General features: G+C 30.5%; 1 long non-coding RNA gene across 1 annotated transcript; it reads left to right on the top strand.

Moving 5' to 3' along the window:
* Positions 1-4,122: 4,122 nt before the first annotated feature.
* On the top strand, positions 4,123-5,718 carry LOC112497707 (uncharacterized). Its single transcript, XR_003064622.2, has 2 exons — positions 4,123-4,951; positions 5,326-5,718. It is a non-coding gene; the product is annotated as an uncharacterized LOC112497707 (long non-coding RNA).
* The last annotated feature ends 6,705 nt before the right edge of the window (positions 5,719-12,423 follow it).

Raw genomic sequence — 12,423 nt, 5'->3', positions numbered from 1 at the left:
CCGGTTACGACCAAAATGTGCATAACGGCTAGTTTTTGAACTTAAACTATAAGAACTCAAATCCAATTCATTTTCAACCTCTCCAACAAGCAAAAACAAAAAGCACACGTGATATCTTGAGCTTACAACTTGCAAAACACAAATCATTGAATCATTCATTGTTCTTCATCTTTGAATATCTACTCATTGAGTGAGTTTGATTGTAACTTTCATTTATTCATTTCATTTGTAAGAGTTTGAGTGTGTGAGACACTTGAGTGAAGAGATTGGGAGATAATCTCTTTGTTGTAAAGGTTTATTGACACCTAGAAGTCAATTGTAATCGGTTGAAGCCTCGGAAAGGCTTGGATAGTGAAATCCTCAAGCTTGGATTGCTTGGAGGCGTGGACGTAGGCGGGGATTGCCAAACCACGTAAAAATCCGTGTGTTTGTTTCTCTTCTCCCTCACTCTTTAATTATTGTGCCTTTATTAAACTTATTGCTTTCAATTTTTATTAAGGCATTAGATTGCTTGTTGTGTGGATTTGCTAGGTTTATTTTTTAAATTTCCAATTCACCCCCCCTCTTGGGTTGCACACTTATATTTCAAAATAGGCGAGAATATTAGACTATATGGCAACAAAATATTTGTTGTTGTACACTAATTTTGCAAGAAAAGTGTTCTTGTTGCTGACAAGTTATATATTTTCCGCAATAAACACTTGCATTAGTTGCAACAGATGAAAATATTGAAGAAAGTGGTGATTAGTGAGAATTTTTTTTTAGCGCTCTTATAGAGTTTTTCACAGCGAGATTAATTTTGTTGCGCAAAGGTTAACAAGAATATTAAATTTTTTTAATATTGATAATAGCAAATTGTTGCGCTAAGTTCTATATGATGTTTAATAACTGTTACATAGCAAAATTATAGCCTCATGTTTCACCATAATTAGTATAATATTTGTTATCAGGCAACCATCTTCTTCTTCCTTTTTTTTTTTTTTACAAATCTTGATAAATTTTTATATTATTTTAATTATGATTACAAATTTTTATTTTTTAGGTAAGGTTTATAATAACATTTTATATAAGATTTAAAATGATGACAGTTAAATCCAAGAAAAATGATGATTTATCTTTTAAAAAAAAGAAATCGATGATAATAACATATAAAAATTAAAATTAATATTAATATTGATCATAATAATGAATTGAAGTATGAATAACGGTCATAGCAATAATGGTGATAATAATTTCAATATAAACATACATATAAATTAAATAATGCTAGAGATCTTAATATTAATTTCGATCCCAATTATATTTAGACTATATACGGATGCTATATTAAGTGAGATACAAATATTGTGCCCCCTAACATTATTCAAATTTTTCCTCTTAAAATGAATGATTATTATAATCTCTATTGGATTCAATAGGCATGAAGTTGAATGAATATAACAATTAGCCCCTTCATTCACATCGTAACAACAAATTCTTTTCATTATGAATGGGACTATTGACACCCCTTTAAATATCTCTTAACGCTCCTTTTCTTAATTAATCCCATTAAAATATTTTAAAAAATTAAAAAATTATTTTTACACCACCATCAATGACAAAAATACCCTTAAGTAAAACTTATTGTGTTAATCTCATTTCAGCAACAAGGTATCTTCCATTTAAAGGAAAAAATATAATTGGTTTTCATTCTATCCATTGTAGCCATCAGTGGTAAATTTTTCACCCGAAAACTAAAAGAAAAAGCAACCTTTTTAATTTCTGAAATGAAAAAATTATTTAACTTTTGAGTGGAGGTTTAATTAGAAATTGTCTTATTATATAATTTTAATAAAAGTTAAAATTGTAAAATAATTAAAGGGGTTTTAAGAGGTGTTTATAGGGGTGCCAAAAGTCCTACTCTTTCATTATAGTATCATTAACTACTACCAAGAGAAAATTAAATGAATGGATAATGAAAATTGCTCCATTACTAATTACATCAGTTTTATTAGACTACTAAATAACATTAATTACTTACTGGGTAAGTGGCATGATATAAATATTGACTAAGCTATTATCAGCAACTTGGTAAATTGGATTAATTCAATTTTAGTAGTAAGTATAATTTATTAATGGATCCAAAAGATCTTCACCAAATTGTTACTGAAAAGTATTTAAACTAATACTTAAAAAAAATGAATTATTAAGTTGAAAGTGTATTATTCAATATTGATCGAACACAACACTTAATTGGCTATATAAACATGATGGGGAGATTTCTATAAATTAAAAAATTACTAAAGTAGCATGTCGGTTAATATTAACAATATATATATATATATATATAATGACAATATAAGAGCCAACACGACTTATCGGGAGACTTTTATTTTTGAGTGCTTTATTTAATGAGCCGCGCACTACTGGAAGTAAAGTTTCCATCTCCAATTTTTTCCTAATTAAAGTATTGCCTCTTACTTTTACCCAGCCATGGATTTCTTCTCTTTGCCCAAGCGCTATGCCACTGAAGAGTTGTACTTGGAAGGCTCCACTCAAGAAAACTTCTATTTTGGAGGTAGTTGTAACCCATTGCTTATGGTGGTAAATAATTGTTTCTTCCGCACTTGGTTTCTTCAAATAAATAGTTTGGTAAATAATGAATCATAAATGTTTGATTGATTTTTGGCGTTGTGTTCTGTTGCATATGTATATGATTAGGCTGACTACGGCATGAGGAAGTTAAGTTTTAGGTTTAGGATTTCAAGAGTATTCGTTAATTAGTTTTTTGACCTTTACTACTTGCCTTATATTTGATTGCTTATAGAGTGCTAAAAGAGTAAAGGTAGTTAGTAATTATTGATGTTTTGTTTCTTTATTAACTTCTATGTGGTTAAAGTGTTTGCTGCTAACAGAGAAAATTAGCCTTGGGATCTTTCGTTTCCGTTGCTGAATTCTTTATTTTATGTAATTAATATTAAGTAAATTGACCAAATTTAGTGATTGAAATTTTGGTCCCATACCGCTTTTTATATGTTGCAGTTGATGAGATTATTTCTGTTCGTAATATGCCCTAAAGGCCAATCAAATGGTGTTTGTTTGTTTAGGGTATTATTGTATTTGAATAGCATTTTGATATTTATAAAATGGCAAAGTTATCAATATTCATAAATTAATTTAATGAATATAGTCCAAGAAGTAAAATAGTTAAGGAACACATTCTCGAGTTTGTCGAGAATATGAAACGTGCATCCTTTGTACTATACTTCTAAAATAGTTCCTAGTGGTGGATTTATAATTGGACATTATAAATTCCTATAAACACTAGTATGTGTTATGACTCCTTATGGTATGTGATACTAAAATGGATGGTGAGTTTCATATCATTGACATGAGATGTCAAGTCAAACACATAGGTACTTGTTGAGAGAACAAGTTTACTGAACTTGACCAAATATAGTAAGCCATATGGTTTTTGAGTGTTAATGGCTTATTATACATTGTATTAGACACTATGTTTAGTAATGGTCTTTAGACCTGAGGCATAACAGATGTCTTATACATAGACATCTCTGATATGTGAAAGCATAATGATTGATTCCTAATCACGGAAGAGATCTAGCAATAGCTGTCATGGTTGGCTATGTATGAAGACAAGTGTATGGCCAATATGGAATTCATCACTTTGTAATATACAAAAAGGATGTCCCTATGAGATAATATGAATTGGCATGAGAAATCCTTGGCCAAGGTGAAATATATTTGAAGGAGTTCAAATTATATTTTCATGTCAAGTTCATTTAGATTTATTTTGAGATAAAGCATAACTGCTTAACATAATAAACCATAAGCCGTTCTTTTCTCTGGACATGGATGATGAAGAGACCAAGACATAGAGATACAATGGAATAGGTTCTATAGATCCAACAATTCTTGTTATTTGGATGGTTGTGATATACTGCTAGGTGTCACTCATGACTTGTAGAAACCTTAAGATCAATATTGGTAAAGCGTATTAGCAATGCATCTTAAGGTCATTAGAAAAGTTCTAATTGATGACTAAAGATTTTAGCATCATTTAATGAATAAAAAGTTATCATTAAAATAGTTCTACTACCTTATAACTAAGAACCTAAAAGGTCACACACTAAATAGAAATGAAAAAGGAGTTACTAGAAAATGAGAAGTTAAATTTCCTAATTTTAGGAAAATCAATATTTATATTATAATTCATTGAGAATGAATATATATATAAATATATCTTAAATATGATTTAAGATAGAAATTTAGATGTTCCATAAATAGTTTAAGGAACAAAATAAATTTCATAAATCCTCCATTAAACATTATGCAATATCGAGCACGTAAAATGACCATTTTGGACATGTCCCGGTTCATATATGATTATGGACTTCTAGACCAATTTTGGGTTTAGAATTTTGGGCTTTTATTGGATCTAATATGGATTAAGAGAAAGCATTAGAACATGTCACAAAATGAGCCCACATTTAACCATTTGATTTGATCAAAATGGGGTTAATTAATTAATTACGAAATTAATTAATTTAGCTATTTATTTATTGTTTTAAATGATTTATTTAAGTGATAAGATCACTTTCAATAAATAATAGCTAAGTGGGTGGGTCTAACACATGATAATGTTTGGTGCCATTATTAGACATAATGGTGCTTTATTTGGTGGAATGAATCATCATGAACTAGCATTCATGTTTCTTAATTATCTCTCTCATTTCTAAACGAAATTTCGAGATTCCAAATCCTCTGAACTCCTAGAACATTTCTAAGTGTGGACTAATTAGAGGCATCACAATTGGGGTGCTTTAAGGATCTCAGATCGTGGCAAAACAGAAGCTGTTCGTGCAGAGCTGTATTTTCTGGACAGTGTTCGTAGCTTGCTTTTTTCAGTCATTTTCTCCTACCTCACGAAGTCGTTTTCAAAACTGTAAGTGAGGTAATGAAACTTCAATCTTTCCTCTTGATTTTCGTTTTTGAATGAAGCCGATCCGAGGTTTCTAGAGCTTCCGCCGTCCGTTTTAATTTTACTGTGCAAAAGTTGCGTTTTTAGGAACCTCATGGACAAATGTTGTCCTTCAATTTCTCTGGTGGCTACTGATGCCAGAGGAACAATTTTGGTAACAAGAGGGGGGAATAAAACCATTTTTTGGAGTAACCTCCTGATCCGTGATGGAAATTGAATAAAACTTTGCGAATTGATGGTTTGTGGAGACCATACACATAGGCTTAAGAATCATAAATTGTCTAATTCATCATTTAGAGATGCTTTTGTATATAGCTGAATTCTGTAACTGTTTTTGTCCTTGACAGGATGAGAAGCTCCATGATCTAGAAACCAACCATTTTGTCCTTGTCCACGTGCGGAGGAGGCTTTGGTGCTTGGAGTTGGTATAAAACTATAGCACTTGTAGAAGAAGGTGGCTTCAAAATTACTGCCATTGACTTGACTGGTGCAGGGATTCATTCATTTGATAAGAATGGCCTTACCAGCCTGTTACAATATGTGAAACCACTTACTGATTTTCTTGAAGAACTCACCAATGTAGAGAAGTTTCCTTGATTACATCTCTCTATTCCTCTCTTTCTTGTATATTTGCTTCTTTTTCAGCTTGTTTTGTTTGTGAATAATGGGGATATATTCATCTAGTGGCGGGAGATCTGATTAAGCTATTTAATCGCATTGTCGTCCTTGCTGTTCTAAAATATTGCTATATAGATTGAGTTTCACTGATATATTGAAAGTTCTAATATGTATGTCTTACGTTTTTACATCAAAAGGGTATAAAAAAAGATATAAAGGCACACTGTAACTTTTTTTAATGTGGAAACTGAAGCGTTCAGAGGATCTGCTACGTGGAGAGCTCCACATATCCCCGATCTAGCAACATCAACAGATAGAAGAAAAGAAAAGAAAATTTAAAAAAGAAAAAATCACGCTACATTTTCTCAACTTCCAAATAGGGGAGAGGAGCGAAAGAGGAATTTTACTCGGAACGGTGGAATGTCGGAGGAGTGGACAGAGAAGGGTTTCGAAACAACAGATGCTTGTACTGAATTGATAAAACGGGAGATTAAAATATATATATATATATATATATATATATATATATATATATATTAAGACAAAGCGGAGGGCCTGCTTCATCTTAAGGCAGCAACTTTAGATAGGGATGGCAATGTGGTAGATATGGGTTGGATCTACTATGCTCCAGATCTAGATCCATAATAAAAATCAAGATCCGTATCTGCTTTAGATCCGTTATGAATCCATATTTTTTGCTCCATGTCCAGATCTAAAAAAGAAATGAATATCTATATCTGCTCCAAATCCGAAAAAAATTAAAATCCAAATATGCTCTAAATCCGTCATGAATTCTAAAACTCAGCAATAAAAAAGTAATAAATTTTTAGAATGAAAATTGAAGGCTAAAGTGTATTGATAACAAACAAACTATATAATTTTCTCAAAAAAATAATAAATATTGTATCTTATACTTTTACACCAAAACAACAAATAAAAAATATAATAAAATATCCTTCCAAAGTAATTACAGGAGTAAGACCAATTTAATATCCTATTGTCTCCTTCATCATTCTAATATCTACGACACACTCACCCTCATTCTTACAATATTAGATAATAACATATAAATTAAATAAGATTTATATTCAGTGCTTTATTATTTTTATTATGACCATATTTGATTAAATATATGAATAACTATATTCCTTAAGAATTATTTGGCCAATGTAATAAAATAAATTGCTAGGTTGTATTACTTAGCTTACAATTTGTATATTGCATGTACATGTTTTGGAGCTAGCTGACCTTTAAATTTACAAAACTAACATTTAAGTTTTAAGAGTTTAAATGCATGGTAAATACCACTAATATGCTATGACTAAAATGTATTATCATTAAAATTTCACAATTGTTAAGAAACTTTTAAAATAAAATAAAATAAAAAGATGGGTGGATATAGATATAGATTTAGATATTAAGATAGATCCAGACCTCCTCCAGATCCATATTAGATCCGCACATCGATATCCAAATTTGATCTAAATTTTTTTTAAACCGACCCAAATTCGATCCGATTGAATTTAAATCATGTGAATCTTGGGTCAGATCCAATCCATTGTCATCCCTAACTTCAGATGGTGAAGTGTGAACCGCGACTGACGAATTGGAAATGGGCTAAAAGTGGATGAAAGTTAGGCAAGTGAATTGCCCTCGTGGCTTATTTGAGGACCGGCTGGGAGGGCGATTATCCGGTTTCTTAGTTCAGTCTGAAATGAGTAACAGAGCTGAAAATGGAAAGTGGTTGGACGAATTTGAAAAGGGCTGGAAGTGGAGGACAGCTAGGCAAGTGGGAAAGAGTAATTGAAAATTAAGCGACTCCAAAAGGCAAACCTTGTGTGCTTGTTAGCCCAAATAATAGGAATGGTAGTATTTTGCACCGCTCAAAGTCTTCATAAATCCCATTCTATTGAAAATTACATAAATACCCATTTACAAACACAAGTAAACCTTCATGCGAATTTAATTCTTTAAAAAACTTGTTACACACCATATAATCTCCATTCACCTAGCAAATCCTAATTTCAAATGCATTTAAATTTTTTTTTTACCAATTTATAGGAGAAATCTCTAAGCATTTATATATAGTTCATGGATTATTCTCAAACTAATTTAAGATTTTAGGAGGGGAGAAAATAACTTTTTTTTTTTATGGTGAAGTTTTTATGGAGGGATGGTTGATTTTAACATTTAAGGAATGCTTTTGTGAAAAGATTAATTGTATATATTTGTTAAGTTGAAGAAAAGACACATTTTCCAGACTCTGGTTTATATTTGAAAATTTGTGTGTATAGTGTCAAGAGTTATCATTAATAAAATTTAATATTTATATCATATGAAGATATGCTTATGTGCTTCATAAAAAAGTTATAGTGCCTAATATATACAAGTACGATAATTCAAAATATATAGTAAAATAAAATTATTTTTAGCGTTTTGACTCCCATATCACAAAGGTCCTTGTGAAATAGTAGGTGGCAAGATTTTTTTTTTTAAAAAAAAAAAAGAAGAAGAGAGAGGTGGAAAGCAAAAATACAGCAGTCAAGAGACCAATCATATTGATGAATCAACGTAAATTATTTTTTAATATTTAAAAATATTTTTTTAAAAAAATCACTACTACTATTTACTATATTAATAGGGTAAAACTACAATTGGATAACTCTCTCCCAATATTTTTTTACTCAATCAAAAAGTGAAATGCAAAAATCAACCAAATATATATATATAAAAAAGTTTAATGCAAATTTTGGAATTAATAATTCTTTATTAAGGCATGTTGATGTTCAACATATTTTCATCAAATTCATATTAATTGTTGTCACTTTTGGAGTGATGACCAAGAGAGAATTCTTCTGCAAACTTTCCTCCCTCGCAAACACATTTTCCTTCCTTTTTGTTGCAATAGCCTTTAAAACCTTCACATATATCTTTGCAGTCCTCGTCGTGTTCGCAAGCTTTGGATAAACCTAAATAAATTAAATTTGTTTTGATTTCATGAGTTCTGAGGACTAAATTAAAGATGAGCTTTTCAATTTGTTCAAAAGAACACAATAATGTATAGTAAATTAAATTAATATTGTTATTGTAATTGTTAGCAAGAAGCATTTGGGATAAGATAAAATAAAATAAAATAATTAAGATAAAGAAAAGGAGATTAAAATATATACCAGAAGAAGCAACTAAGAGAAGAACAACCAAGCAAGCCAATTTAAGCTGATAAGTTTTCTCCATTTTTTTTTTTAGGTTGGTGGATTAAGAAAGAGATACAACTATATATATATGGCATGAGGTGGTTGGTACTTATAGTTTTAATCATGGTTATAACTATCTAGAAATATATGGTATGTTATTAATCTTTAATTCGTTATTCATATCCTAAAGATTTGCTTTTTCATTTAAAAGATATGCATTGATGAAATATATGGTATGTGTTAACATATCCTTCTACCAAGTATATGCATTCAAACATTTCGAGAGCGGCTATACATGATTGGAGATCTGGAGATGTCATTGATTTTGTTGATTTATTTAATTGGAAGTCAGCAATTAATTTCATGATATACTCCTTTTTGAGGGGGGGAAAATGGTAAGCGATGGATAAAGTCCTAATTTATTTTTTAATCTCCATACCTCCTTCATAATTCAACCAAATGAAACAGCTTGAAACCCACTCTACAATGCCCTTAGAGGTTAAGTTTAATATATAACCTCAATTGTCAAATAATTGATTCAATATAAGTATTTTACTGAATAAAAAATTTGAAATGTATATGATAACAAGCACTGATCGAGGTTAGTAATTTTTACATACAATTATTGAGTATTGAAACCTAGAATCAATCATCAATTTGAATTAAGGCCTGTTTGATATCAAGGTATTATAGATTCTAAGCCGCAACTATGAAAAAAAAACTTGTAATTATGAAATAAAAACTGACAATATTACACTAGAGTTTCAATTCCCATGGACGTTTTCTCAATTCCTAAATCGACCATATTATTTCCATTCAAATTTAGAAATTCTCATTTTATCATTCCTTATATTACCATCATCGTCATCATTATCATCATAACAAATTTATTGCTGATAATTATTATTATTGTTGTTGTTGTTGCTATTGCTGCTACTGCTGCTGCTGTTATTATTATTATTATGACAGTAATAAATTAAGGTCAGTTTAGTAACTTGAAACAGTCCATTCCGACTTTAAAATAAAATAAATAAATCAATGGCAAGTGAATTGGCCACGTCGTTTTTCTGAGGACCGGCTGGGAAGGTGATTTTCCGGTTTCTTAGTTCAGTCTGAAATGAGTTTCAGACTAACAGGGCTGAAAATGGAAGGTGGTTTGACGAATTTTGAAATGGGTTGAAAGTTGATGAAAGTTAGGCAAGTGGTTAGGCTTGGCAAAATCCGGGTCCGGTCCGGGTTTTGGTGTTGCCCGGGACCGGACCGGATGAGAGAAATGCAAGCCCGGACCCGGGTTAAAACCCGGTTTTTCCGGGTGCGGTCCGGGCTTGAGCCCGGCACCTTCCGGGTCCGGGTTTTGATCCGGGCTTTTTAAACCCGCATGTGATAACTTCAATTTTTTTTTCAATTTTTTTCTTCAATTTTTTTTTTTCATTTCTCTAACAATGCAAATTTTAAAAAAGAAAATAATCAAATAAACTCATTCAATCTCAAACTTTAAAAAAGAAAATAGTCAAATACAAATATATAACACATTAACAATGCAAAATTTGCACAAATGATAAATAAAAATTATTTCAATCTACTTTCTAATACCTAAATTCATCTAATTTCTAACTTAAACTCATTCAATATATATATAAAATAAATTAATTAAATTCAACAACACAATAATCACACAATAAATTTAAATAACATCCAACATATCATAAATTCATAATTATATATTTATATATAATATATTTATTTGTTAAATTTATTAAAAAACCGGGTCCGGTCTGGGTTCCGGGTTTTTTGTGTTGAACCCGGACCCGGGCCCGGAAATGTCCGGGTTTGAGAATTTCAAACCCGGATCCGGTTTTTATATGCATGCGGTCCGGGTTTTGCCCGGACCGGATTGGCCGGGTCCGGGCCGGGTCCGGTCCGGGCGGGCTTTTTTGACACCCCTACAAGTGGTAAGGAGTAATTGAAAATTAAGTGACTCCAAAAGACAGACCTTGGGTGCTGGTTAGCCCAATTAATAGGAATAGCAATAGTATTTGACACCGCTCAAAGTCTTCATAAATCCCATTTTATTGAAAATTACATAAATACCCATTTTCACAAGTAATGAAGTAAACCTTCATGTGAATTTAATTCTTTAAAAAACTTGTTACACGCCATATAATCTCTATTCACCTAACAAATCCTCATTTCAAATGCATTTTTTTTTACTAATTTGCAGGAGAAATCTCTAAGCATTTATATATAGTTCATGGATTATTCTCAAACTAATTTAAGATTTTAGAAGGGGAGAAAATAACTTTTTTTTTTACGGTGAAGTTTTTATGGAGGGATGGTTGATTTTAATATTTAAGGAATGCTTTTGTGAACAGATTAATTGTATATATTTGTTAAGTTGAGGAAAAGACAAATTTTCCAAACTCTGGTTTACATTTGAAAATTTATGTGGGTATAGTGTCAATAGTTATCATTAATAAAATTTAATATTTATATCATATGAAGATATGCTGATATGCTTCATAAAAAAATTATAGTGCCTAATATATACAAGTACGATAATCCAAAATATATAGTAAAATAAAATTATTTTTAGCATTTTGACCCTCATATCACAAAGTTCCTTGTGAAATAGTACGTGGCAAGATTTTTTTTTAAAACAAAAGAAGAAGAGAGAGATGGAAAGTAAAAATACCGCAGTCAAGAGACCAATCATATTGATGAATCAACGTAAATTATTTCTTAATATTTAAATGAAATTTTATATTATTTTTTTAAAAAAAAATCACTACTACTATTTACTATATTAATAGGGTAAAACTACAATTGGATAACTCTCTCCCAATATCTTTTTACTCAATCAAAAAGTGAAATGCAAAAATCAACCAAATATATATAAAAAAAAAAGTTTAATGCAAATTTTGGAATTAATAATTCTTTATTAAGGCATGTTGATGTTCAACATATTTTCATCAAATTCATATTAATTGTTGTCACTTTTGGAGTGATGACCAGGAGAGAATTTTTCTGCAAACTTTCCTCCCTCGCAAGCACATGTTTCTTCCTTTGTGTTGCAATAGCCTTTAAAACCTTCACATATATCTTTGCACTCCTCGTCGTGTTCGCAAGCTTTGGATAAACCTAAATAAATTAAATTTGTTTTGATTTCATGAGTTCTAGGACTAAATTAAAGATGAGCTTTTCAATTTGTTCAAAAAGAACACAATAATGTATAGTAGGGGAGAAATTTTTTTTTTTTTTTACAGTGAAGTTTTTATGGAGAGATGGTTGATTTTAATATTTAAGGAATGCTTTTGTGAACAAATTAATTGTATATATTTGTTAAGTTGAAGAAAAGACACATTTTCCAGACTCTTGTTTACATTTGAAAATTTATGTGGGTATAGTGTCAATAGTTATTGTTAGACCAAAATATGAAATGCCCAAACTCACGAAAAATATAGGCCCAATGAAATTATTTTATATAAAATAACTCAGGCATGTTCTCCATAAGAACGGACAAGATACTAACAATTCTAATTAAAGTGTCTACATACAAGACACGACAAAAAAACCAAAAGCGTGATTCAACAAAGAATGACCTAGGTCCATTCTTTACAAAGAACGACCTAGGTC

Source organism: Citrus sinensis, chromosome 5 (genome assembly GCF_022201045.2).
Source record: "Citrus sinensis cultivar Valencia sweet orange chromosome 5, DVS_A1.0, whole genome shotgun sequence".
NCBI classification, from domain to species: Eukaryota; Viridiplantae; Streptophyta; class Magnoliopsida; order Sapindales; family Rutaceae; genus Citrus; species Citrus sinensis.
The sequence above is the reverse complement of the archived record's forward strand: the minus strand, read 5'-3'. Positions and strand labels throughout refer to the sequence as shown.